This window comes from Pelodiscus sinensis, chromosome 1 (genome assembly GCF_049634645.1).
Source record: "Pelodiscus sinensis isolate JC-2024 chromosome 1, ASM4963464v1, whole genome shotgun sequence".
In the NCBI taxonomy this organism is placed as follows: Eukaryota; Metazoa; Chordata; order Testudines; family Trionychidae; genus Pelodiscus; species Pelodiscus sinensis.
In genome coordinates this window covers 149,907,096-149,933,241 of record NC_134711.1, presented here as the reverse complement: position 1 = coordinate 149,933,241, position 26,146 = coordinate 149,907,096, and the positions used below count along the sequence as shown (strand labels likewise).

The 26,146-nt window shown below is 41.1% G+C and overlaps 1 protein-coding gene across 3 annotated transcripts in view; it reads left to right on the top strand.

Annotated features, from left to right (window-relative positions):
* The window catches only part of COL8A1 (collagen type VIII alpha 1 chain), a 122,078-nt gene that overhangs the window by 30,958 nt on the left and 64,974 nt on the right, over positions 1–26,146 (top strand). The window contains exon 1 of one of the 3 annotated variants that reach the window (XM_006130676.4): positions 24,260–24,467. The exons of the other annotated variants lie outside the window; for them this stretch is intronic. The gene's annotated coding sequence lies outside the window, so the exon portion shown is untranslated. Of the gene's footprint in view, positions 1–24,259; positions 24,468–26,146 lie in introns of those variants that run through there. 3 annotated transcript variants of the gene reach the window in all.

The window sequence follows — 26,146 nt, the reverse complement described above, 5'->3', positions numbered from 1 at the left end:
TATAGGCAGTCCCCGGGTTACGTACAAGATAGGGACTGTAGGTTTGTTCTTAAGTTGAATCTGTATGTAAGTCGGAACTGGCGTCAGCCGCTGCTGAAACTGATCAGTTTCAACCACGGCTGAATCTGGATGCCAGTTCTGACTTACATACAGATTCAACTTAAGAAACCCAGGCGTCCCCAAGTCAGCTGCTGCTGAAACTGATCAGCGGCTGATTCCAGGAAGCCTGGGGCAGAGCAACTCTGCCTCGGGCTTACTGTAGTCAGCCCCTGGTCAGTTTCAGCAGCGGCTGACTTGGGGACACCTGGGGCAGAGCAGCTGGTGTGCTGCTGGGTTGGTCCGGAGCGGCGCTACTGGAGCAACCCAGCAGCACCCCAGCTGCTCTACCCCAGGGGTAGGCAAGAAAAGCCTGGTCTGCTGGGGGGGGGGCACTAGCTGCACCCCCCCCCAGCAGACCAGGGAGACGGGGGTGGCGGGACCGCCCAAGTCCTCCACAGCTTTGCTCCGTCTCCCTGGTCTGCTGACCTGGGAGACGGGGAGCAAAGCTGCAGAGCACGCGGGCAGCGGGACAGTCCCACTGCTGGCGTGCTCCGAGGCTTTGTTCCCCATCTCCCTGGTCTGCGGGTCAGACCAGGGAGACGGGGAGCAAAGCCGCGGAGCACGCCCGCAGCAGGACAGGCCAAGCTTGCCTGGGCTGTCCCGCTGCGGGCGTGCTCCAAGGCTTTGCTCCCCGTCTCCCTGCAGACCAGGGAGACGGGGAGCAGCTTTTCTCGCCCTGGAGGACGGGGGCGGCGGACCGTGGCGCATCTGGGCATCCCGCCGCTCCTGTCCTCCGGGGGTAGAAAAGCCCCATTCGTAACTGCGGATCCGACTAAAGTCGGATCCATGTAACTCAGGGACTGCCTGTACTTGTATGCGGTGAACTGAAAAATACTATTTCTTTTATTTATCATTTTTACAGTACATATATTTGTAAACAAAAATAAGATAAGGTGAGAACTGTATGTAACCCACACACCTAGTGGCCTGAGAGCTGTAGAGGTCTCTTGTTCTTATCTGCTGCTGTGGTCTAGGTGCCATTGCATGGGACAGTGAACCACACTAGGTGTGTGGGTTACATGTACACTGTTTATTTTGTTCTGTAATTGAAATCAATATTGAAAATGTGGAAAGACATTCACAAATATGAGATTTTAAAGGTATTGCACACTCTCTGCCAGTATTGATCCCCAAGGGCACGTCTGCACAGCAGGGCTAAAGTTGAAATAAGCTATACAACTTAAGCTACGCAATTGACATAGCTCAAGTCGAAATAGCTTATTTCGACTTTTGGTGCTATCTACACAGCACGAAGTCCGAGTTACTACACTCTTCCTCCGACTTCCCTTACTCTTCATACAATGAGGGTTACAGGAGTCGGAGGAAGAAATCCTCCAGTTCGACATTCTTTTGAAATAATGTCGAAATAACTTCTTGTTGTGTAGACACGGACTATGTTATTTCAGAATGTCAGTTATTCCGAAATAACACCGCCATGTAGACAAAGCAAAGGGTCCTACAAAAATTGGAAACTAAGTCAAATTATGAAGGATGAATATTAACAAACAACACAAGGATGTATGGACAAAATTAAAAAGCCCAAAGTACAAAATGCAAAAACCAGTTAGAGATATAAATATTAACAGAAACCATTCTACAAATATATTAGAAGCAAGAGGAAGACTAAAGAGGGGAAGGCCCATTACTGATTGGGTGGAGGAGTGGAAATGTGGAAGTAACAGAAGTGCTAAATGACTTCAGTTTATTTCAGTTTTCACCCAAAAAATATAGTAGCAATCATAACCGTTGCTACTATCATTGGGGCCAAGAGACTCACCTGGCTGTGGGCAAGGCCGGGGTATTCTGGCCCCACATACACAGAAGAGGCAGGGTCTTGGGCTGGACTCAGGGCTAGTTTTACCCAGGCAGCCTCAGCACTGGCCAGAGCATGCCAAGCAAGGCTACAGCGGTGATTTAAAGGGCCTGGCGCTACAGCAGCTACCTCAGTAGCAACTGTGGTCAGGAGCCCTGGGCCCTTTTGAATCGCCAGGCTCTGGGCCGGTTGCCCCCTTTCTGCCCTTCCCACCCCCCCACCTTTGGTGGGCCTGCTCAGTACAATGAACCCACCCTGACTGGAATTTTTATAGGCATCTAGGGCTCTATCAAGCAGCCCTAATTAAGTGGATGCTGATAAATTTAGATTCCAAGAGGGTTAAATTTCAGTTTCATTGCACTCAATGGGAGTTCTGTCATTGGATTCAGTAGGGTGAGGATTTCATTAGCAAAGCATTTAACTCTAGTAGTCACATAATACCACTTTTAAATGTCCCTTTTTTAGACTGATTTTTTTGGAATAAAATGTTGCAGATATGTCCATAGTATACACCCTATGCTTGTGCTTCACAGCTCTTTAAAAAAATAAATACACTGCTCTATAGTATTTTTACATGAGAGCTTGATCCAAAACACTGTGGAGTCAATGGGCTCTTTCAATTAACTTCAGTGGGCTTTGGTTCAGGCCCTTAATGAAAATGGTGCCCCAGTAAAAAAAAAAAAAAGATAAAACTATAATTTTCAATTGGTAATTTAAGACACCTGTAAGAGGCCAGATTTTGAGAGTGCTAAGTACTCACCCTCTGAAAATCATGCCCATAGAAGATGTCCCAATTTGGGCACCCAAAACTGAGGCACCCCAAACTTTTGAAAATCTTCATCAATCCAGTGTTTTATTTCCATGATGGTTCACTAGAGACTTGGTACCCTATAATATAAATAATCTGTCATATTTATATGCGGAGTTAAAATTCTCCTCCAGTATTTTTATCTCTCTAGTGCACATACAGTTGTAAATTACTTCTGATCATTTTTCGAAAGCCAAAGAAAAATCTGGTACAAATATTTCACATTTGAAATATTAAAGGAAAATCACAAACAGATAAAGAATGGTTCAACTGTCTAGGTATGAAAGAGCTGTCATAATGGCTATTTGTATTAGAAATGGACTTTGTCAACCCACAATCTGCCACCCCAGTCAGAGTCTCTATGTATGGGTTTATGAATGAGAACAAAGTTTGAGTTTACCCTAATTTTGTCTTTTTAATTAACATATGTTTACATGGCTGGCTGTATTGCAGAAAGGGCTGAGGAGTTCTCTGGGTTTAGGATTATTGTGTGTGCGGATTGTGTTTCGTGGATTTAGTTGTGCTCACAGAATTGGGTGGATTTGTGCAGGTGGCAAATAAGTGGATGTGTTATAGCAAGGGTCTAAGTGTGTTAGGGTCATTGTGCATAATGGCTGTGTTATGTAGGTGATTGTGTTGATTTGCATTTGGGAGGTTATGCTAAGAGAGGTGTTTTGATTTATGTGGATGGCAGCTGGGTACATGGACGTGTCACTTAGGGCCAAGTAATTCACCATCTGTGCAGTCTCTCTTATACAAGCTATAATAGGAAGAGAGCCTGAGACAGAAACCCTTGTATCAGATGCCTGCTACGAGGCAGGACCTGCTCACAAAATCTGGCAGGAACAGGGCTAATATTGTAGAAATGTACATTCCTAAGAAGTGCCAGTTACAGAGTACTCATGCAAATACCTCCCGATATCAAGTGGAACCAGAATATCCTGATATCAAGGACTGTACAAAAACATTCCCCAAGGAGAACAGGAACACTCTGGTCTCGCCTAAAAGCTAAGGTCAGGATGATAGTACGTAATAGAGGTATTTTGATCACACCAACATGTACAATAGAATGGGTGATAACTAGCCACGTTGTGGTTAGTAACTATGTCAGACTTCACTGTGTCATGCTATAAAGGTGCATCTCAGAGTATCTTTGTCCAGTCAAGGAAGGAATGGAAAATTCTATCATTCACTGAGCTATGCCCATCGTCATGAGCATACATATCTTCCAGGTGCTATTACCATGTTTTGTCGACAATAAACCTGGCCAGGCACTTTAGCACCTTAACAGATCTTGACGTCATTAGGCAGTTTGTTCCAGGGTTTTCGAGCCAGCTGTCTGCACAAAGCTGGGACAGCATACAGGGAGAACACACAAGCAGCTAAACATCTGATGACACAAGCAATGATGTTGCATAGAATTTAGCTGTAGAATATGGGTGCTGATTGGTTAAGTGATCACAATGGTCTAGGACTCTAGATATGTGCCTTTCTGTAGCCGTACACCAAATGGGTCTTATTCCTAAAGTAAAAATGGCTGATAACTTAAAATGGGATGGTAAACTGCAAAACCCAGTAATGGTTCAACATGGTGATATTCTGAACAAAAGTAACTCCATCCATGTTTGTAGCTGCTTCTATCATTTCACGCTAACTGTACAGACATAATATGCTTCAGTGTGTCACAAACAGAGTGACATTCCTAGAATCTACATATAGAGAAAACAACACATCTTGGGGGAAAAAACAATTGAAATTGTTAAAATGTGATGCACAGTTGTATGGAAATGTCCCATTGCTTTAATTCACTTATATAACTTTTTTACATTAGAGATGTCATTTGTACTATTGTAGCATATAGTGTCGACATTTTCCTTAGAAAATTCACTTAGAAGTTTATAACTCAGTACACAAACACAGATCACTCCTCTTTTACTTCAACTTCAAAGGACAAGTGTCACAATGACCCTTCTTTGTGTTGGATACGGTTGGTCATTATGACGTTCTTTCTGTCTCTTGTAAAAAATTTTATTATAATTACTTTCAGAAAACCAATAAAACTAGCCTACCCAGAGGATCAATGAGATTTCATTCTAATGAGGTTATGCATGTAACTGGATAGTCTCCCTCAGAATGTTGTTTGAGTTGGAGGTTCTCTGAAACTTATCAGAACTGGAAATCTTGGGTGAGATTCTCCTTTTTTCACACCTTTGTGTTATCATTAAATGAAAAAGCAAGGCACCAAGCAGTGGAGAATCACTCCAACTGGTTCTACTACATGTGGGCAGTTTAACTCTGAAGAAAATCAATTGCTTTGCTAATTCACCTCTAAGGTACACTACCAATAAAGCCTGAATATATCTTTTTCTTTGGAATGCATTTGCAATACAGTCTTTTGGGGGCTGCTGATTCATTACAAAACTCTTGCCATACTAGCTCACTTGAGCTCAGGACACAGTCTTTGCCTGCACTATCAAGTTAGCTTTATCCTTTTTCTCTCCCATCTATACAGTACATCATACTATTGCCAACCCCAAGCATTCAAGAATAATGAGTCAACCTCCTCCCCCCATCATAATATTGGAATCATGAGGGTTTTTAAAATTAATCTTCTGATGTTTAATCCTTTACCATTCACATTTTCAAGCTTTTATCCACAGCTATGGAGGCTAGAAACTTACTTTTATTTTAAAATAAAAGCCAAGATTCCCAAATAATCATGACTCCAGGAGGTCATACTACTGTATGACAAGGAAACCTTGGCACCATTATATTTTATTTTCAAATTTGTTTCCATATAATGCACATCATAGCAACTGATGGAGAAATCCACTTATGCCACTAATACTACAGAAGAAGGCCAAATCATGAGGTTCAGATAGGGATATAGGCTACATCTCACTGCAGGCTTCTTGCGCAAGAGCACGTCCACAGTGCCATGTGCTTTTGCGCAACAGATGTGCTTTTGTGCAAGAGCGTCCATGGCAGTGTGTACGTTCTCTTGCACAAGAAAGTTCAGATGGCCATTTTGGCCGTAGGGGTTTCTTGCACAAGAAGCCCCTGTTGCCCGTCCATACTGCCTTCTTGCACAAGAGCTCTTGTGCAAGAGGGCTTATTCCTCATGGGGAGAGGAATATCTCTTGTGCAAGAAGCCCTCTTTTCTGATGCTTTGCTGTAAATGTACTTGCGCAAGAACACACGTGCAGTGTAGACGTTCTGCAAGTTTTTTCCATAAGAATGGCCGTTCTTGCGCAAAAAGCCTGCAGTGTAGACGTAGCCGCAAAATTCAAGAGTTCAGCCCAATGCAGAGGGATGTGTGTCAAACAAGAAGGTCTATTTCTGAAGGCTGATAGGGTTCACATCCGTTATCTCATTTCTAATTACAACAGAACATAGTCCTGCCAGTGCAGCCCTCTTCAGCAGTTCAAAATCTTCTGTAAAATTTACCTTATTTCTAAGGCTGTCTCTGGCCAGTTAAGGAGCAATGATTAGCAGCTGCCACAAGTGATTCCAATTAGAGTCTGATCTGCCACAGGTGATTCCAATTAGATTTGAGAGTGTTCAATGCCTTGCAGGATCAAATGCTCTTATTACAAAGAAGCAGTGACCCAAACTTCACAAATGTGGTTGAGGAAAATCACTGATATCAATCTTCAAAGATTTAAAAACTATTTTGCGGCAATCAAATCAAACCTGTTCTAACATTGGTCTGAGATTAATACCATATGTAATATGTAATTTTATGAAAGCTTTCACAGCTTGGGAAAATGACCAAGGGAACTAACTTGTTTCTTTACAAGAGAAGGTCACTGTTTGGCAAGCCTTCGGAGTGCTTGATTAAAGAAAAAAATTTAAAGGAAAAAATTAGCCTTTTTTACAATAAAATCCCCGACGAATTATATCTTGTAAATTAGTCTAGAAGAAGCTGCTAGAGGAGTCTGATTGTTCATAGGCTCATAGAAGTTAAAAATGGAAATTAATTACATCATCCAGTCCATTCCCCTGCCAATGCAGCATTGTTCCCTGCAATATATTTTCTACTGCTTAGTTATTTTAAATCCCAAAAGAGGAAAAGTTCAAGCAGTTCTTTTGGGAGAGTATTTTACAGCCCCAGACTCACAGTCAGGCTGGCCCATTTTGTCACTCTCCCCCCTTCTCTTTGTAGATATTCAACCTAAAGTTTCCCCTTTTCTTACTTTCACCCCAATAACACCTGACAATACACTAAAAAATTCCTCTTTCTTCTTAGTGCTGATGCACTCTGAATATCAGTGGGCTTACCTCCTCCATTGAGGGGAACATGTTGATATTCCTAGGAAGGGAATTTTCCCAGGATTAGGAGTATTCCACACTGTGGAAACGTAGAAAGAAGGAATACGGAAAGGAGTAGGCCAAGTGCTCTCCAGCAGCCTTCACTTGTTCCCTGCTTTTTATGTTACAGTAGGAAGATCAAAAATTTTGTCCTCCAGCTCATAGTCACCAGGATAGTTCTTTAATAAGTGCTTCCAATGTTAAGAGATTGCATTAATCTGCTTTAGTCCTTCAAGGCACAGAACTCCCTTGCAAGAGTTTTTCTAATGGACTGGTAGCACTGATAAAACATCACTTGGTTTTTGACCCTTCCAATAAGAAATTCTTGGAGCGGAGAATGGAGAAGAGAGGAGTAGAGAGGTGCGGTAACTAGTATACATTCTTGGCCAAATGGTCATGGACTACACAAGAGTATAGATGCTGGAAATAGAGGTGCTGGGGACACTGTCATATCCCCTGGCTTGAAATAGCTTCCCTAATATACAGGACTTACAGCAGGCCTGGGCAAAATACGGCCCGCTGGCCATATCTGGCCTGTCATGCTACCAGATCTGGCCCATGGATGCAGCGGGGAGCCTCAGGCAGACTCCTAGCTTGCCCCACGCCCACCCTCCAGCTACTCAGAAAAGCGACTGTCACAGCCATTTCCTTTTCTCAGCTGTGAGCCCAGGGGAGGGGAGAATGGTGCTTCACGCGCTGCTCCCGCCCCCAGCACAATCACATTGGCTAATTTCTGGCCAGTGGGAACTGTCTGATTGAAGAACAGGCAGCACACAGAGGACCTTCCCTTCAGGCTCTTGTTCACCAGTGCACATGACCTCTGCAGCCTGTACATGGAGTGAAGCAGGCAAGGAAGCTGCCTGAGAACCCTGCTGGGCTGCTGGCTGGGAGTCACTCAGGTCAATCTTCTGGCCAGAGCCTGCCTCTGACTCCCAACCTCCTAACCCTCTATCCCTCCCACTCCTGCCCCCCCACCCCACAAAACCCATACACCCTCCCAGACCCTGCACCCCAGTCCCCTACCCCCACTCATACAACCCCCTCCTGCCCTGCACCCTCACAACCCAAACCCCTGCTCCCCAGTCCAGTGCCTGAGGTCACAACCACCTCCTTCACCCAAACTCCTTCCCAGACCCCACACCCCATCCTGCACCCAGAGCCCCTTACCCCAAGTTCCCTTCTGCACCCAACCTCCATCCCAGACCCTGCACCTCCTCCATTAATGTCATGGAAGAGTGCAGCCCTTGACCACTTTCCAAATTCTTGGAGTGGCTCCCCATCAAAAATTATTTCCCGCCCTGGGCTTACAGTTTGGTTCAATGGCTCTCAGTTCCCTCACTATACACATTGTTCTAGGCAGCACCCCGTACAAGAAATAATCTGAGCTGGATGAACGTGCACAGGACTGAGGGATGGGGATTCTGCTGTAACAAACACATAAGGTGTGCAGTAATCTACACCGCTTCAATCCAAAATGGTTCTATTATTGAGGGCTACATTGAGTGACAGACTTTCTACTTTTTCAGCGGTGGATCCTATGCTGTCCATTTATACTATTTTCAGGATCTGTGGCATTAGAAACCTGTGTGAATGTAAGAGAGCTGTATCATATGATAACTTTTTCTTTTTAATCAAGTCATTTCAGAAGGCTTGGTATGTTTTTTACCAGCACATTAGGAGCCAGATGCTTCGGTAGGTACTCTGTGCTATGTGACACTTAGAAACATTATTAAACTGGATGTTTAATTGAACCTTAGCCCATAGTAGCATGTAATATTTAAGAACACTGTCTTCGGGGAACAAGAACAACAAATGTTAAATATCTTTTTGTACTTCATATTTGAGCAGGTGGGCAGATTAGTTGTGTGTTTTGCAAAATAGTTCTCAGCATGAAAGATTAGCTTTCCATTACCTAATTCTAAAGACTGGCCAGATATAAAACAAAAGTCATGAAAGAATTTGGTTGTAATTCAGTCTCTCTGTTTGGAGGGATGGAAATATTCTTGGAAGTGTCTTTTGTTTTCTGACACATTTATACTGATTACAAATGGAAGGGCTGGAGGGCTGGGGTATAACTTCCCCAACATCTTCAATATCATCTTGTTCTAGTACTGTCTGTGACTGAATCAGTTTGGCAGCAAAGGAATTTTTTTTTTTTTTTTGGTCCACAGAATTGTCCTTGGAACTATACAGCAAAATATTACAGAAAAAGCTTTGTGTCTCTGATAAAGGGCCTGTGTAATTCCAGAAAGTTAGTCTACAAACTGTAACATTTACAAAGCATTCCCCACATTGCATTTCTCTCTATAACTGAAAAAATTCAGCAAGAAGCGAAATATACCGGTAGATTGTTTCAACTAAAATCTAAGGGCCAGATTCTGCCATTCCTCTGCTGAATCCTTAACTCTGGGAGTAACCGCATTCACTTCAGTGGGATTACTTGAGGGATGAAGGACTACTCAGTGGGAGGAGGGGAGGCTGAATCTGATCTTACGTCATTTTTACTAAAAGATGAGATCTTTACATACACTGTTATTAAGGAATGTTATGAGGATATGAAAGAGAGCAGAAGAAATATATCTATACTGATTTGCTCTTAGTCAATCAGATTGCTGTGATTAAGGGGAAGGGAGGGGCAAGTTGCATGCTCTTTATCTAATTTGAGAGTTTCCAAAATGCTGCAGTATTCGCCTCTCAGTCACAACTACTGTAAGATAGCATTCTTCTAAGATTTTCTATTTATCTCTCTCCTTTTCCCTTGCTCTCAGAAGACTCTTCTCACAGTGAGAAGCAAGATATTTGTTCTTGACAACAGAAAACTGGATGATCATCAACTGGCAGCCAATTTTCATGTTAAAATTATTTTTGAAAAAGAAGATTAGGATTGTGGCATGGACAGAAAAGTAGAACATGGTGATTTTTTCAAGGAAAAAAAACATTCAAAATCTCTGGCTGCATGAAATTCTGAGCATTCATGAATAAGGTAATGATCCATGGCCACACAAACACATCACAATGCTCCCTGCTTTCACTGAAGTCACTGCCAGAATTTCCGTTTACTTGCTTCAAAGCAAGATCAGGCCGTATGTAAACAGTACAGACAGCATTGGGACTACAACCGCACTAGCCTCTGCCCTGCTTCTCTTCTGTATAAAGTTAGAGAATACATATGCTTCTGGGATTAATTATTTTAAAAAAGAGAACTGATTCACACTTAATAGACCTTATCTATCCCCTCCAACATGAGGGATGGAAGAGACAGACAACAGTCTGTGACAATAGAATATATGGGCTTCTTTAGGTAGTGATAGGTTTCCACGGCAGGGTTAACTCCAAGTTTTCCAAACTTGAATTTGCCCTCTTGAATTAGCCCAACTCTGGTGAAGCTCATACAATCATACTTCAGCTGCTGTGTTCTCACTGGTGCTTCACTCACTTGTGTGTGGCTCCAAGACTTCTGGGGTCACATACCATAGCTCTTTGCACTGCAGCACCCCAAGCTGCTCTGTGAATCCTCTCGCCATGAACTTGGGAGAACTTGTCTGTTCTTTCTGGCACCCCAAGTGGAATTGTGGGAAGGCAGTGGGGGAGCAGAAGCACGCTGGTGGAGTTAGCCAGCTTCCACACTATCAAGTAGTTGTGTTAGCAGCTGATGAGGGTTGCTAGCTTGAGTTGTATGCCGGATCCCCTCAATGTGCCAGCCAGCTCCAATACAAAAGCACCATCAGACTCAAGTGAAGGGTTTATGTGAGTGCATAGGATTTGAATTCAGGGCAACACAAAAGTGCATATAACTTGAATTAACTCTGCAATGAAAACAGGCCCTGAGATAAAGCAAGGTCTTCTACATCAGTGCTGCATTTCCTCCCCAATATTTTGCCATAAAAATACTAAGACGTTTTGTACTGAATACGTAAATAAATAACCACAGCTATTGCAAAAAAGTAAAGAACCCCATTTTCATGAGGACTCCATTACGCTCCAAATCCATTATCTGCCTGTGTTATTTTTAAGTATTATGGAGCACTAAGGGGTGTACAATTAATCAGAACACTTGCTGGGATAAGGAAACCTCAAAAGCTTTGGAAATCAGTTTTGGTTCAGAAAGTGATCTGAATATTCAGCTTATCCCACATCTACAGTACTAAGCTGGACAAAGAGATTTCTTACAAAACTTATACTGTTTCCATTTTTAGTTCCAGACAGATATACAGTAAAAATTTCCTTCCTCCAGGTTCCAGTCCCATCCACTTACTTGGGGCTGGTTTACACTTGGGCTACGTCTACACTGGCACCCTTTTCCGGAAATGCTTCAAACGGAACAGTTTTCCGTTATAAGTATTTCTGGAAAAAGCGCGTCTACATTGGCAGGATGCTTTTCCGGAAAAGCACTTTTTCCGGAAAAGCGTCCGTGGCCAATCTAGACGTGCTTTTCTGCAAAAAAGCCCCGATCGTCATTTTCGCGATCGGGGCTTTTTTGCAGAAAAGACTACTGTGCTGTCTACACTGGCCCTTTTCCGGAACAGTTTTCCGGAAAAGGACTTTTGCCTGAACGGGAACAGCATAGTTTTTCCGGAAAAGCACTGATGATTTTACATTAGATCGTCAGTACTTTTCCGGAAATTCAAGGGAAAAGCGGCTGATTTTCCGGAATAAGTGGCCAGTGTAGACACAGCCTTGTGGTACTGCAGCAGCACAGTAGTATCCCTAGGGCATGTCTACACTAGGAAATTATTTTGAAATAACTTATTTCAAAATTATAATTCCTGAAATGACTAGTTCGAAATAACACATCCACACTACAGGGAAGCCTCAAAATTAGTCCGAGACAGGATCTCTTAATGTGGACACACTACCTTGACTTAGAGCCCCAAAAAGCAGTGGAGCTTCCACACTACCACTATTTCGAAATAGCTATTTTGAAATACATTTTATCCCTCGTGGAAAGCAGGCATTATTATTTTGAAATAACCAGCCCCTTATTTCGAAATAACGGGCTTGGTAGTGGGACGCTCCACTTGTTATTTCAAAATAAGGGGGGGTCATAAGAGGTGTAGACCAGGGCCTATTGATTAGCGAGGACTCTACCCAAGCCAACAGGAGGGCTTCTCCTATTTGTGTTGGCATTCCACCTCCCTGAGAAATGGTAGCCATGTTCACAGAAGAAGCTTTCCCAACAACAGAGCTCGATCTACCCCAGATGTTAGGTCAGTATAACTGTATTGCCAGGGAAGTGGATTTTCTGTGCATTGGAAAAAAAGTTTGGTTATGTTAATGGATATTTGGGAGTGAGGAAAGAGAATATTTTTTTTTCTGAACCAGTTAGCTATAAATTATCCAGATTTTTATAGATATTCAAAATAGAAAAGGTCTGTTTAATCATTCACTTCATCCCTTGAAGGCTAATTCAGGACTGTTGCTGATTGCATATTTCTTAGGTTTTTTGTATAGTCTAGTTTTTTAAAATGCCTTTGTAATTATGCTACCACCACTTACTTAGGCAGACTATTCAACAGACTAGTGCATTGCACTATCAAAGAAGTTTTTCCCTGCTGTTCAGAAATTTCTATGAATGAACACATCAGGTATTTTGTGTATGTTTTGAAACTGCTTCCAACTGACTGTAGCTCCTTGGAGTGCTTTAACTCACTAGTTCGAGAGGATTAAATAGTGTGAATGTCACAACAAACTATGATTTGTTTTTCAAATCTTTTTTCCTTTAGTTTTAAATAGCTCCTTTTTAATGTAATTATATTGTTCCTGGAGAGACTCACAGTAGAGTCAGATTACAGGGTGTTTTGTTCCCTTTCCAGTCAGTGAGAGAATCTGTTTTCATCAGCCAAAATGCTTACAAAGACAAGAATCCTTTAATTCAATTATGAGTAACTTCAGGAACGACATGGCTATATATTCCAGGGGGTGCAACCCACCTTCTTTAATAAACCTTGGAGGTTTTATATTAAACAGAACGACTGAAAAATGCTGTGGCTCAGCCATTGTTAGCATATCCCTGCCAACAGACCTGGACCGATATAAAACATTTCCCTCTACAATTTCCCCTTTAAGCAAGATCCTCTACAATTTATAACTCAACTGCTGCTTCCAGTCCAGCTATGTCTGCGGATCAGAATCTGCACCCCGGAAGCTGGCGGGAGGATGCTGCTGACTGGCAGTGGGTTAATAAGCAAAAGCAGCAAAGTTGCTGAAAGGATGATTATTAATCATAGTGTCTATAGCATCACCAAACTAAATCCAGAGTGGTTCAGTCCTAGTGTTCAGTTTCCGCAAATCCATGCGCACACGTGATTTTAAGGAAGTAAGTAAGAAGAGCAATTTCCTAGCTCTATGTCCACAGCAGCACTAAAAGTGAAACAGCGTCACCGGTCCCAACAGTGAGGGAAAAGGCAAACGTAGACTGTGGTGAGGTTGGCAAAGTCCCTTTATGAAATGAATCATCAATACCCATGCAAGGTCAACACCACATGAGCTCTAGTGATATGTTGCCCCCATTCCTCCTCCCCGCTTCCTCTGTTGAACTAAAACATTGAATATTATCCACTGTTTTAGAAGCATGATGAAAAAAATACACAAAGCAGTGAACAAATACTCTCTGCTTCTGCCCCTCTCCTCACCATGCTTTCCACTTAAAATGGATGGCATTATTGCACACCAGACATTACATTTCCTGAAAGAAGTAGGGGGACAAGAGAGAGATTGTAGCATTCCTGACCATGAGGAAGAAAGTATAGAATTGTAGCTGCTTTCCTAGCTCTTTCAAGTCAGTTGGAGAGGGTAGTATAGTTTAATGGTCTGGGCATAGTTCTGGAAACCAGGTTGTCTTGAGTTCAAAATCCTAATATTGACACACAACATTCACCTTTTCGCATGAAGCAAATTACTTAAGCTTTCTTTCTGAGTTTTCCCATCTACAAAGTGGGGATAAATCCTGTTTACCTACCTGATAACCTGTGTCTTGTCTGGCTAAGTTGTTATACCTAAAACCATAGAGCCTGAGTGCTTCCCAAAAAATTGACACATGCAAGATGGAACTCCACTAAATGGACTAGATTTCTTCTTCTTCCCTAGGAGACTGTACCCATATTTTAAGGGAGCTTCATCTCTCAAAGAGCTTACATAATAAAATAAAATATAATAATAATTACAATGTAATTAATTACTTTCATTATTAGTTATGTACATAGATCATAGTCCTGAAATCCAGAACTGTTCTCATGTTACTAGATGATACCCTTTTTAGACCGTCTTGGATTTCTGAAATAGTCTCTCAGTAAGTTCTTCCAAGTACTATGGGTGGAACCACAAAGAGATATAGTCATTGCAATGCTGAGCACTACCATGCCTAACTTCTGAGTGCCTAGAAAAAACAACAGGGACACAGTATCATCCACAAAGACTGAATTAGACATGTAGGCTCCCTGTACAAGGAATGGAAGGAATGGACAGGAGCTTTGGCTGCTGGACTACAGTCATGCTCTCATGTTTGCTCTCCTTTTGGCTCAATGACTATTTACATATTTATTTATCCACAATTGAACGGTCATTGGGCCAAATAGAGAATGGGAATGGCTCTGTAGTCCAGTGGCTAGAGCACTCACATGGGCAGTAGGAGATCTGCTTCCTAATCATTATTTATCCAGAACAGCTTCAACACAAGACACTGAGGGAATCCTGAATTAGGCTCTCTTAGGGTTCAATGGTTAACAGATCTTTGAGAACTGGGGCGCCTCTATTCAAATCCCTTGTAGAGAGGGGGAAATGAACCTTGGTCTCCCAGGTGAGTGCCCTAACCACTGAGCTAAAAGGTATAAGGTGGGCACTCATCCTCCCCTCTGAATGGATTTTGAATGTGATCCTTGTAAATTGCTCTGGAATTTAGATGGGGAGATATCCATCTGTATGTCCAGAGCGATACAGCGATGCACTTGCCCAGAGGCGGAATTCCAGGCCTCTCAGGAAATGGTTAGTCTGGAAACGTAAATGTTGAGTGAATGTTGGTGCCTATAGGGCTTGATGGGAGTTTTGTGTATCACTGTGGAGCTAAAATTAGGACTTGGGTGCCTAACTACCTTTCTTGATTTCACCCTACATATATGGAGAGAGGAAACCAGATAGTTTAGAACAGCACGTTTTCGAATGTGTAGACTATATTGAGAGGTTCCAATTAAATGTTTTTCTTAGCGTTGTCATACTACTGTGCCTCAATTACTGACAGGCAGTACGTCTTTTATTGCTTTCTTTTACTGGGAGAGCTAGAGTTGCAGTTTCTCTGAAATGTGTATAGTGAAGACACTCCGATTTACCATGCAGTTGAGAAGGCAGCTAAAGCAGGAGTGAACATGATTTATCATCTTGTAATGTAGTTCCTGCATTTAATCTCCTAGCTAATTTCAAACAATCTCTGTTGTATAATAGTGTATTTGTATTATATTAGTGCCTAAAGGTCCCAATCCTGGCTTAAGACCCCCTTGTACAGCCTCTGCACTGTCCACATATATAATAAAAAAGACAGCCCTTGTTCCAAAGAGGTTTTACAACTAAATAGAAAGTGCACTAACTCCCTAGTGCAATGTTTGGGCTTCTCTATCACTTTTCTTCCCTGTGTCTCCAAGTGCTTTACAAACATCAAACTTCACAACCTCTCAGTGAAGTCCCTACAAGTGTTGCCATGACAAACTCAACGTCTGCCAAAACTTGTTTCTTTTTATAAATATCGTGAGAAACAGAGACGTCATAACTACCACCATATTAATGTGTAGCAAATGGTGGCTTTTTCATGGCAACCACTAGAAATATTATCGTTTTTTAAATACGGGGAAACCGAGTCACACAGCCTTAGACAAGTTCTGTGTGGTAACAACAAAATAGTGGCAGATCTGGGCATTCTAAACCATCCTTAACTCCTTGCCCCATCCTTAGATCTAGCCACTAAATATCACTTTCTCATGGGAATAAACTATGCAAGCCCAGGTGCCATGGAAACATTCAGCAAAGGTTCAGAGACTACTCTATTGACCCAGAAATTTAGGTTTAGACACCTGTATAGCACTCCTTGGCCTGCTGGATATGGAATAACAATGAAGACTTTGAGATGTTTATGCATAAGAATACTCTGCTAGATGGTTCTATTAATTCCTGTTCGGATGAGATATGGAAGTGATAAAAAAAAAATCCCCCAAACACCTTACTGTGTAGAAAGAAACTGACAAAATGCTATGAACTGAAAAACAAAATGAAAAACCCAACATATTGAATGAACTCTGGTGCAAGGTAAGCAGGAGAGCATTCTGGAGATGAAGAATTTAATTAATATAACATGAAATCATAGAAATTAGAGATGGGAGAACCCTCTTAATGCATCTTGTCCATGCCCCTGCTCTGAGACACAAAACGCAGTTAAGTTTAGGAGGACTAGAATATGGAGGAGCAATATAACTGAGGAGCTATGAACAAGAAATAAAATCAGAGACTACATTAGCAGGGTTATTATAGCTACACTGAGTCAGAAGGTTGCTGTACCTATGATTCTGCGAATGTCACCATGTTCCTTAAAATATATTCTCAACTGCTTTACTAATTTAGTCAATAGCTTCTGAAATTTTTTTTACCTTGTCCTTTTGGAGACTAATCACAGTCACCTATAGATGTAACTGATAGGACATTTTTCTTTGCTCACTCAATGAGCTAGCCCACTGATGTATAAAAGCTTAATTTATTAAAGAACAAACATATCATGATTTCTAATGCCAATTTAATTATACTGTTTGTGTCAAGGCTCCTTCACAATGTTTATGGGATTAAGTTAGGGGTAAAATCCAGACACATTCTGTTTCTGATTTTGACCAAAAGAATGCAGTGAAGCAAAACATACTTCTATGAGTCACATCTTGGAGAAGGAGAAAATAAATAATGACGAAAGCAGCAATAATGGGATATCCATAAATAAACAGGAGCCAATCTACCAGACATTTAGTCTCACACAAGATTGAACTTCTCTCCTTTCCTTGCCCCAGTGCAGAATGTGCTTTCAAGTAACCAACAGAGAAAAGATGCTCCCCCACACTGAACATGAGGGTGACTAATTACTGGAACAAACTACCATGGGAAGTAATGGACCTTTCCATCTCTTGATGTCTGCCATTCAAGACTAGATGCCTTTCTGGAAGAAATGCTTAAGCCAAACACTTATTATTGGGCTCAATACAAGGGTAACAGGATAAAATCAAAGGGCCTGTTTGGTGAGGGGTCAGATGAGATGATCTAATGGCCATTTCTGGCCTTAGATAAGTGGTGGCCCATGACAAAGAGGATTTTAATGACACTATTTATTGTTCAAGAGTTTGAACAGTTAAACGTCAAAGGAGGATAATTTTATAATCTCAATTTTTTACTGTGTGCCTTACAACAATACTTAGCCCTTACATCAGTCCTGATCATCAAAGCTCCTTGATAACCATAGCCAATAAATATTCTGCTGGAACAATTCTGTCAGGTAGCAAGATAAAAATGAGTATAATGCTGTGTAACAGATGAGAAATGAGTCAGCCAGCCCGATTCACCACTGCTTTGTGTAGACATTTACACCAATGCAAAGGTGGAGTTAAATACTCCCACTGCAACTTAGTGTCATTTTTACATCTGCTTCTTTCCTTTTGCACCAGTGTAATGACTATCCAGTCATATGTATGTACTAGAGAAAAGAGATTAAAAATGCATCATAAAATCCCTCAAAATAAGACCTTATGTGAGTCCAAAAAGGTTAATTTTTTGTGTATAACGTTTTGCCTCATCCTCCCTTTTTTCTCTCTGAGTGGTGAATAGTGTGGAAAGCCCCAGTCCAAGGGATCCATAAAGCAGTGAATTATAGGAGGTTGTGTAAACATCCCATAGTCATCAGGACTGTGGAAATTGTAGTGGTGGCAATGTTAAGCCTTGGTACATCACTTATTCCTTTAATATCCTTTCTGTAGCGTAAGACCTTTGGTACAAACTGCCTTCAATCACAAGTGACAATGGGCTTGTTAATTTCCCACTATTCCTGCACATCACCAACCCATTACCAGAATGGCAGTCATGGACCAGGACTAAAATAATAAAGATGCTGCAGACAAGGGATAAGAGACATTGGTGGAGCTGTCTATTCTCCCGGCTACATTTGTACAGTTTATTTCTGACTCAAGCCCATATTGCCACTCCCTCAAAGCTACTGACCATCCATTTCGAAGATGCTAAAGGAAAGAATCCAAAAAGTAATGATTTACTGCCATAAAACCTCTTCTACAGTCAATGTTAAGGTGATCACAGTGCTGCAGAACCACAAAATATTGCAGCTCAGTGGAAGGGAAATTAGAGGTACAAATGACACGCAGAATCTTTTGAGATTACTTTAACCAAGAGCTAAATTATTTTTTTTTTAAACTAGTTCACCCTAGCATTCAAACTGAGGCAAAAGCTCATTGTAAAGGGGTAAGTGGAAAATATGCATGCTAAAGAGCAGAACCTCTGGCACCTCCGAAGTAGATCCGGAATGCTTCTGCACCTAGGTGCAATTCCAGTCAGTATACATACACTTCCAACAGCAAGATTTCTAATTCCTCACTGTTGTACCAAAAAATGCCACTGGATGCTCAGGAAGACTGACAGTGTTGGTGTCTTTTATATGCTATCTCATGTAATGTTTGTGCTGATACTATGTTTTCACTGGGGCAATGTACTATTTTTAACGTATTTTCAGCTTCCTTCACTTGCAGCAGTATTTGTTACTCCAATACACCTCAGTAGAAAACACTGCTGTTAGAGGTTTCTATTTTTTCCTTGACTTTCATACAATCAAATTGCACAGTTAGGACCCAGTCCTGCTCTCTTGCCTTTAACAAGGAGTAGGAGAAGGACCTAAACTTTATTGGTTCAATGCATTTCCTCTTAACAGCCTCCTCTTACATTCACACCTGAAGCTATATGCATCTTCAGGTGAGAAATGTCAGTTTGTTGTTAAACCTGCAAAGGTGCCTACACAGTCTCTAGCCAACCATCCTTTTAGGGTGTTTCCACTTTTCTGCATTAGGGTGTTTCCCAACAACCCATTTAAACTGATAGCAGGGAATGTTGCATAACTGAGGCAATTGTAGTAAAAATTCCACTCAACAATGACTTGCACAGCAAGAATTAATATTTTATTTTGCCTTTTGCTGCTCTGTTCTGATTTATAAGGACTGTTTACCTCTTAATATGGCTTTTTAAAGTGGTGCCAGATACTTTTGTTACTCCATTCAGTCTACAAGGAGGTGGAACCCTAGGGATAGAACAGGTTAACTATTGCTAACTTGTTCCATCCCTAGTCCTTTCTTGAATAAAGTTTCATAATTACATATAGCAATCTGTTCCAAATAATGAAAGGTAGGATTTTAAAAGCTGCCTAAGGGATTTGGGTGCCTGATTCCCATTAGAAATCAATGACCAGATTTCCAAACTTGTTTGTTTATATAGATATCTAAAATTCTATACATCTATGTAAGCAGAAGAGCTGATATTCTAGCAAAAGATGTATGAATAGCAATGATTAAAAACTTTGTATCTTTAACTGTTCATAAACTGTAAAGATAAAAGAATGCAAAAATCTGCGGCTCCAGTACTTTCAATTATAAATTCAAAACTTGCTGGCAGCAACTATTCTGCAGTACTCACTTAGAACTGAATATGCTTTAATGACCATTCCCACCAGTAAACACATTTTTTAGAATATCAGAGGCATGCACATGCTGGAATGCAAAGACAATCAAAGAAAATGTATTTTCAATTAATATTTGGAGAATATACTTGTTTTAGCATTTGATCACCTATAAATTTAACCCAGAGCAACGCTTGACCACAGATCCATACAGGTATTTAGGCTCCTAACTTACATCTAATCTTTAGACCTTTGGGGTATGTCTACATTGTGGGCTAAAGTTGAGCTAAGATACAAAACTTCAGCTATGTTAATTGTGTAGCTGAAATCAAAGTACCTTAACTTGACTTTTGGCACTGTCTACGCTACAGGAAGTTGAAGGAAGAGCACTCTCGCTTTGACTTCCCTTACTCCTCGTGAAATGAGGGTTACAGAAATCAGAGTAAGAAGCCCATTATTTCAAAATTATTTTGAAATAAACAACTTGCTGTGTAGATGCGCACTCTGTTATTTCAAAATAACATGAGTTATTTCGAAATAAGTGTACAATGTAGCCATAGCCTTATATAGGGCCATTTAAAATAATTCTCAGTCAGTGTAGGCCAGCTACATCCTCAGTTATATGTGTGTGGCTGAAGGAGTATATTAAGACAATTGATAATTATTCAATTTTTTGTGTGTTTCTGAGGACCCAGGTCAACATTAACTCTGTGTGTCCACTACATCTGAAATGGGTTCTTCATAAATACATTGCAATTAGAGCTTAAACTGCAAAGGTCTTTGAACATCCCTATAATAAGGACGGACATACAATGCTTAAATCTGATTTGCCACTGATCACTACAGTATGACAGCAGTTAGAATCCAGGCACATCCTGCAGAACAGTGATTTTTTTTCAGCCAATTAAATCTATTTAACAGACTAAGGCCCTGATTGGATGCCAGCACTTACACAGAGCTCATTGGTTACGGAAATAGTCAAATAATCTTTAGGATACACATCACTGCTTCTTGTAGCATATGTACGTTTTCCCTCAAAGTTATGTGAAATTTCCTTCTGATTTAACTGTTTAGATTATATTCCCCAAATACCAGAGACTGCTGAAATACTTCAGATTCATCCTGCTGGGACCCCTTTCTGCACTCGTTCAGATAGAACTCTCTTTCAAAAATGGGAGCTTTGGCAGAGTAAAATGTGTAGGATCAGGTTCACACTATCACACCAACTCCTGCTCATGCAGTATTTCCTCACCTAAATGAAGTTAAATTGAAGGAAGAGAATCTCCGTCCACAGAGGAGAATGTAGGGATAGCTATCCTCCAGGAAAAGGAAAGTCCAAATTCTAATCCCTTTTAAGATATGTTAACATTATTAAAGTAAAATGAAAAGAGTAGGGATAGGCAGGGCCGAATTAAGGCAGTCAGTGGTCCTACCCATGCCTCAATACAGGACCTTTCATGCCTTTACTCCTGTAACCCTGCCTCACCCCTTCCCCACCCCAGAGAATCAGGAGCATCAGCAATGGAGGGGTCCAGCTTTCCTTTCAGAACTGGCAAAGGAGGACTGCCCCCTCCTGCCTTCAGAGAGAGCAGTGGCAGCAGTAGGCATCTTCTCCTTGCCTCTGAGAGAGGGAGGCAGCAGCAGCAGGGAAGACTCTGAACAGCCAGGTATTTTTACCTGGATGGGTGGGCCAGACTCACGCTACTCTTCTCCTCCCAGTCCTCAGCTGGGACGGCACTGGTAGGGATCCTCAGAACAAAGGGTCTTGGAATAAGAACCCCAGTGAGATGAAGGGGCAGTTTGCACACTCAGAGCTATTGTTTCAAGCGCTCTGCAGATAGCTGCAGGCAGGCACCATTTCATTGGTTGCTCTCCAGTCACATTTTTCACTCACTCACACACACCCCACCAACTGTGAAGACAGAAAATTTACTTTAAGTAAAGCTGAAGTTCTAATGTAATCACATTTCCCCAGGAGCATGGGCCCTGTGCGCAGGACAACAATGCCTATTTCTTAAATCCAGCCTCTTGGGCAGGGTTAGGAATAGGAGAGGATAACATTCTTGTGATAAATTTGTCACCTGCCTGTGCAATTTACATGCCTAGGGCAGTAGCATCTGCCCATTAAATCCTACTTATCCTAGCTAGCACTCCAAAACTCTAAGCAGCTTTAGATGCTATTAAACATCTATATCAACTTGCCATGGAAGTGGGTCTTCCTTGTTCCTTATTCTTACAGTGACACTTGTTTAAGGCCCATAGGGTTTACCTGTACACAAAAATGTCCTAGCTCTAAGGTATGATCTCTCAGGAACCTGCAGTCATTAGAAAACTAAGCTTTATACACTGGTAGGAATAAGAGAGTATATACTTTCAGGTAGGAATAAGAGATCCTCCGGAAAAGGGCTTTATTCCGGAGGATCGCACCAGTCTAGACGCTTTTTTCCAGCTTTTCCCCAAGCTGGGAAAAAAGCGGCGGACATGTTTATTTAAATCCCGCGGGGGATATTTAAATTTCCAAATAGGATTTCCCTATTCCAAAGTTTAAAATTTGCATGCCTCTTCCGGAGAAGGGGCCAGTGTAGACGTAGCCTAACAGAAATCAATATATATGAAAATGTAGAAAAACATCCAAAATATTTAATAAATTTCTATTGATAGTTTAACTGAGATTAAAACTGTGATTGATTGAGATTAATTTTTTAATCAAAATGTTTTTTAGTTAATTGCATGAATTAACCTTTATTTGCAGCCCTAAAAAAGAGCAATTAAAAGGAATCCGTGAGAAAGAGAAGAAAATAAAAAAGACTAGCGCTGGGTTTTTCTCTTTGTACTCTTGTCTGTTAAGTCTGCACCTTTCCAGCACATACACTCGTATAAACTACACGTTATAGTGTTTCACATTGAAAAACTCAGATCTTTTGACTGTTTTCAGATGCTAAGTCTGAAGTTCAGTCTTCCCTTCCACCTGGCATCTTTCATCTCATACTAATTCAAAAGCAGCGAATGTTTCTGAATTCTGTTCCATATAATAATTAATCCAGACTTGACCTTGTAAAAGCTGACCTCCTTAAATCCAGCTTCTGGCAGGTTGTGATTGGTAACAAACTGACCCCTCACACACTTGGCCATTAAATGATTTACTTTGGGTTTCCAGGGAATTGCTGCAAATAGGGATTTTCTTTTTTCAAGAGCCAGTCAAGAGAAAGGTAATACAAATACATCAAGGAAATATCTCCTGTGTTGGTCACTGGGGCAGTCTTAGTCACACAGCAGCTCTAATAATCAAACAAGAACAATTACAAGACTCAATGTCTGGGATAGACACACTGCAAATCACTCATTATACCACCATGCTGAACACTTGATGCTCTTTATGAGGCTGTGCTCCAGTTTATTGAATCAATCCTGACAGAACCCAGAACTCCCACCAAAGCCAGCTAAAATTTAAAAAAAAAAACCCTAAACTTTTTGCAATATGGGTATAATGGATTGCTGCTGGTTTCATCCTTCCTAATAATTAATATGCTCTGAGATTTATCTTTTCTGTATTCTTATGCTAGATCCTCTAGAACCTCCATAAAAGTTTTGTAATATTCCATATCAAACCCTAATGCCTACCTTTTAACTTGGGTCCCTAAAATAAGGCTCCTCTATCCACATGCAGGCACTTAAATAAGTAGCCTAATTTTCAGAGATGCTAAGCACCTACTTGAAGTTCCTGGGAACACCTCTGAAAATAGATACCTTATATATTGCTCATACAGATGCCTAAATAGGTGCCTAACAACATTTGAAAATATCAGAGGGGTAGCCGTGTTAGTCTGAATCTGCAAAAGCGGCGAGGAGTCCTGTGGCACCTTATAGACTAACTGAAGTGTAGGAGCATACGCTTTCATGGGCAAAGACTCACTTCATCAGATCTGACGAAGTGGTTCTTTGCCCATGACAGCTTATGCTCCAACACTTCAGTTAGTCTATAAGGTGCCACAGGACTCCTCACAACAGTTGAAAATGTTGACCAAAGCTCTCTGGTTTAGGTCTTAGGACATGGCTGGGCAAGATGTGACCTGGGGGCGGGATCCAGCCCACCTAACACTTTGATACAGCTCACGGACTGCATCTAGCTATTTTCTATTTATATCCTGCTGCCCAAATGTCCAGACAGCAGGACCCTAGCTAAATGGCTTTTGACTCCAGGTCACGGCACTACCCCAAGCAGAGGCCAGAGCTGCGAGCCCTTTAAATAGCAGCAATGTAAAGGGCTCATGGCCCCACCGCTACTGCATTGCCTGGCAACAGCGTTCACGGTTCTGACCCCTGCAGGGATAGTGCCGCAACCAAGATCCCTTTAAATAGCCACAGCAACCCAGGTGACTGACAGGCAATGCGGTAGTAGCAGGACTGGAAGCCGTGAGCCTTTTGCTGTGTTTTTAATTCAGATCCTCCAGTCCCAGACAATTCTGGGGGTGGGGAGGTGGTGCCCAGCCCCATTCCGTCCCAGACCCCGCCCCTTCTGTGGGTGGAGCCGGGCCGCAGCCATGAACCAAAGTTCATGAAGTGGCCCCTCCTGTGAAAATTACTGTCAGCTCTGTCTTAGGATCTTATTAAAGATGTTTATAAACATGAAGCAAATAAGTAGCCATAATGTAAGCTGTGGAACATCTCAGTCTGAGACAGACAAAAAATGACACAACCAGAGATTCAGCATTAGCTTCAAGTTGCTAAATGGAGTTCACCTGAGACAGCTGGTAAGTTTAAATGAATATGCAATCCACAGTTCACTGTACCATTTAAAAAACACCTTTTGCTTCGTTTAGCTCCTTAAGTGGGCTAAAACTGAGCAATCCTTATTGTATTTCAGCAGTCACCCAAAATATTGCAGTTTTTCTAACCTAAGATGTAATGTTTTCATTTATTTTTGTGGAATATGGTAGTATATTTTTTATAAGGGCTGCTGGAGAAACCGTGGCCATCATTTTCTTTTACAGGATTTGATTCAAATCTGAAACCTGTTCTTCTCTAGCATTGGCATCTTTTCATTTTTAAAAGGGGCTATCTTAGCAAGACCACAGAACTCCCCTTGCGTATTTTAGCTTACAGGAGTGGGGAGGGGTGGTTGTCTATAGACTATATATTATGTTAAATGGCAGAGATTATGACATTTGGAAACAGCACTGATTAGTTAGTAACAAAAAAATACAGCTGATCACAGCTGTTTGATACAAGGAGTCTCACTCTATGGGGCTCTATAACAAACTTTTTTCCTGAGTTTAGATTCAGAAGGTCACAACTCTTGAGTTTCAATGTGATTTGAACATTCAAACCTCAAAACTCAGAAAAGAGACCAGATGAAACTGCAGACAACCACAAATTATCTTGAAAATGAGCCCAACTTAACTTGAAAGCTTTATGTAACTTTTTATGCCCCTAAAATGAGTTTTGAGTTTATGATGTACCACAAAAGTGTCTGAGCTTTTCCTGATGACAGACAGCTTTGCAAACCTTGCCAATATCACTGGTAACACCTCATAGAAAAGTATTAAAAATTATAGTTAGAGACCATTTGATGCTCAGTAATGTAAATTGTGTATTCCTACCAGCATATTTTTTTTATTACTCGGCGCATTTGCATGAAAGCAGATTTTTTTTGTTTTGTTTTAAAAGCTTCATCTTGTACTGATTTTTTACTTAAAATAACAATGTTATATTAACACCAACTTCCATTTTCGCCTTAGCAATCAGTCAAGTGACAGAATTTAGATGATGAGCTACCTGATAGAACCCACATATATCCAGTCAGTGTTGGCAGCTCTATCAGGATCTAAATTTTCAAGAGGATGATTTTGGATGTCTCAGTTTGAGGGTCTGATTTTTCTGAAAACTTTTTAAGGCGTTGCAAATAAGGCACCCCAAATTACTAATCCCTTTTGCAAATATAGGTCTAGATATCTAAACACCATCATTTGCACCAATAATTGATTATGACAGTGCTTTTTTTGTTTAAAAAAAAAGAAAAAAGAAAAAAAAGTGCTGGTACTTCAGGGGAAAAATTGTGGAGAAAAAAAAAAAAAAAAAAGCTTCAGAGAGGCCCTTTTAAGAGACACTGCCCCTTTAAGACATGCAGCCCAGCTGATTTTCAAACATTTGTATACAGAGGTGCCTGTTCACTCAGGAAAAAAAAGCACTGGATTATTAGTGCTAAACTGTAGCCTGCAGTAAGACCCCCACTAGGAAACAGAGACCAAACATTTCAAATTAGACATCATTTTCCTTTTTGTGACAGCACATTGATTTCTTTGGGAATTACAGAACTAGAAATCTGAAAGAGCTAAACATTTAAGACTATAGTATCTAATATTCCTGATTATTTAAACTGCAGGAAGTGAAATTCACCAATTGTACAGAAGTAAATTACCTTTAAAGAGAC